The sequence below is a fragment of the Lutjanus erythropterus genome, chromosome 13 (genome assembly GCF_056507025.1).
Source record: "Lutjanus erythropterus isolate fLutEry1 chromosome 13, fLutEry1.hap2, whole genome shotgun sequence".
In the NCBI taxonomy this organism is placed as follows: Eukaryota; Metazoa; Chordata; class Actinopteri; order Lutjaniformes; family Lutjanidae; genus Lutjanus; species Lutjanus erythropterus.
Window position 1 is genome coordinate 34,753,043 of NC_139329.1, and position 3,530 is coordinate 34,756,572.

A 3,530-nucleotide genomic window follows, 5' to 3' on the forward strand; every position below is an offset into this window, starting at 1 on the left:
GGGGGGGGGGGGGGGGGGTAGGCATAGCAATGCATTGGTGCTGTAGAAACAGTTTTTAATGCCATAAATCATCTTTCAAGAGCATAAATTATCTTGTCACAACCTCAAGTTTGAGAACCACTGATCAACTACACCACCACAGTATCAGATATACTGAAATGATTGTGCTGTTCCAGGAAATCCAAGTTTATGACGTGATTAAAGTCACTGCAACAGACCTGGATCTAAATAGTCAGCACTCATGCACTTTTGGGAGTCTTCAGTCACTTCTGTGCTAATCATTTGAATCCAGTGCACCTTAAACAATTAAAAAAAAAAAAAAACATAAAAAAGACCCCAATCCTCCTCTGTAGCTGACACCGTACTGAGTAACAAGTGAGATCTACAGTATGACACTGAATTGGCTGGCTTTTCTGCCAGTAGGAGCCTCCAGGAGGTGCAGAAGTCCACATTATTGGGTCATCTGCTGCAAAAAATGCACACACACACACACACACCCAGGTATACAGGTTGACCTCTGTCAGCACTGTCTGATGTGATGCTTTTATGAGACTCAGCGTTTGCTGAATGGCTTAGTTTCTCACTGTAAATATTCTCTCTACAATTCTCTGAACAGCCGGATCTGTCCATCGCTTACGCAGAGCAGACAGTTTAATTGTTTGATTAATTCATCATCAAACTGATTGTCAATTTGTTTAATTTAATTATCTGGTAAGTTGCAGTGATGAGGCTGAACATAAAAAGACACAAATGAATTTTTCTCATAAAGCCTCAGACATCTCTGCGGAGGTTTCTGGCTTTGCTTCATGTGACAGGGTCTTATCGACAGAAATGTACTTCTTAAAACTTGAGAAATGACACAATTTTAGGGAAAAGAAGCTGTGAAAGCAGTAGAAATTATTGAAAAAAAATGATGATATAAAAATGATGAAAGGTTGAGGAGGTTATGAAATGCTGACCATGACCTCTTGAGGTCAAGATTTGCTTCAACTCTGAGAGCAGATACTCGTGTCCATATCTGACTTCTCACAGAAAAACACTGAAACAGCAACAGTCAAACTCGTACTCTCATGGATACACAAACACGCTTAAGTAAACACACCACAGAATATGAAAGTGGATGAGTAAACCTGATGACACCATCTATCTTGCTCAAACATTTGTACGTTTTGTACAAGTAAATAAATAAATTGAGTTGAGGGTCCTGGTGTGCTCATTTTTTTTTTCTTCACTTACACTACAGGATGTCCTCGTGTTTCAACATAAAGCAAACATCTGAGTGATAATGAGACTTATCTTTTGACAAATGAACCAAAATATGTGTAACACACTGCAAACAGACATTTCTGTTGTGACTTTGCTCAGATCCCGAATCCTGATGTGAACATACAGTAAATTGTACTGTGCTGTGCCAAATAAAACTTGGAATCATCCGTCTCTGTGATATTATTGTGTGCAAAACTGTCACTTTTAACCCAGGAGTCACTGACATTTTATATTAAGCAGCTGTGCAGCGCTCCTTACACTGTATGTGCTAACTTGTGAAAATCGCACACTGAGATTTTCTGTCCGTTTCTGGAAACATCATCTTTCCCTGGAGCTGTTAAATTTGAGGTAAACTCTTCGAGCCAGAGGAACAAACCTGGCATTTAGTTTGTTTTTACCTTCCTGTGGAACCCAACTGTGAAAAAACACACAGTAAATAGCTCCTTCATCAGCCTCGACAGCGGCTACCTTCATCACTACAGTCAACACAAACAGATCTGCTCTGTGTGTGTGTGTGTGTGTGTGTGTGTGTGTGTGTGCACACGTGCATGTGTGTGTGTAACAGGGAGAGCAGCCCCGCATGTATATAAGTACATCATGCGTGGTTGCACGAGTGTATGTATCTATATAGCGTGTTTGCACAGCCACACTGCACGTGTGTGTGCATTAATCGGATGTATATGTGGCAGAGCATGTTGGCACGTGTGTGTGCGTCCACTCATGTTTAGCCAGCAGGTGTAAATAGGAGGTGTTTATAGAACCCGCTGGCTATACGATCACTGGGACTTCTGTTCACATGCGGATGCAGGAGGGCGTAGTAATGTGTTCGACCCCTCTCATCTAAAAGTGCATCGTGTGCAGACAGGCTGACGCTGTTTACATACAGTAGCTGTTTTGTACGGGTCAGTGAACCATCTCACCTCTCTACCCTGGCATTCCTGTTTGGACTGTAAGTAAAACTGTATGACACCTTGAGAGCTCGCCAACCAGTGGTGGTGCCCCCTCAAAGTACCTGAAAGAATCTGAGAGAGTGTTTCATAGGTATATTAAAGGGCATCAAAATGATGACTCTGTCAGTTCAAGGCATATTTTCCAAAGTGCAATTTTGTAACACACTTCTTGGAAACTTTACATTATTGTTTCTGACAATAGATACTTCATTCGAGGATGAAATGTCTTGCAATCATTGGAAAAATACTTCCCTCTTCCTCCACTTTCACACTAATGCACCATTTAGTCTGAGTCTCACATTTGCTACAAATAGACTTCAGGTAAGCTCAGCTCTCTTGTGAGAACTTTGCAAATATGGAGACAATGAGAGCAATAGGCAGAGGAAGGACTGAGAGGAAGATGAGGACAAGAACAAAGGCTATAGACGGGTGGACACATTGTTCTGACGACATTACTGCATCATATCCAGATGATGAGAGAGACTGGGCAGAGCGTCCAGCCTTGCTACAAGGGTTGCTGCAAGGCAGTATCCATAATACAGACATTTAGACTGGAGAAGAGGTATGTATTCAGCTTTTTACACTAGACTGTACCATCGTTCTGCATCACAGTGCAATGCACTTAGTCCTACAGTAGATGTAAGCTTCTCAGTGCTGTGAAGTACATGTAATACATCTGTGATGTTACTGTGTTACAGTATAGCATGCTTAGATCCTAACCTTAGCAAGATACTCACTGTAAGCATGTAAGCAATATGACAGCTGAAAACATATCAGGATTACCAGATATTACCAGTACTGTGTGTAACTGCTCTTTTGCACCCCATTTACACCTGGTAATAAAATACAATCTGTATCTGGATAAGTTATCCAGATAAGGAAAACGCATGTTAAAACAAGGCGTAACAAGGTGTCTGGCTGGCATTGTGTTTGGATCTTAGGTAGTTATAAATGCAATCCGTGCAACAATCTGGATAGAGTATCTGGATCCACATCCCACTTTAATACCAGGTGTAAATGGGGAGTTTGCTTCACAAAGGTTTGGTTTTCTACCTGCAGAATTCACAGGAAGTAAATCACCTAATTTCTTCTGACACATGTACCTCTTATTAAAATATGTCTTTACAGTAGTGTTTTTATTTATTTGTAGAAAATAGTACAAATGCATAGACATATATAATGAAAAAAAAAAGGTACAGGTATGTAATGAAAACACTGTTTCTTCTTCCACAATGGATGTAAACAAGGTAGTTTAAATATTACAACAATACAGATACTCACTCATAACTTCTGCTTTCTCCATCACAGAGCACT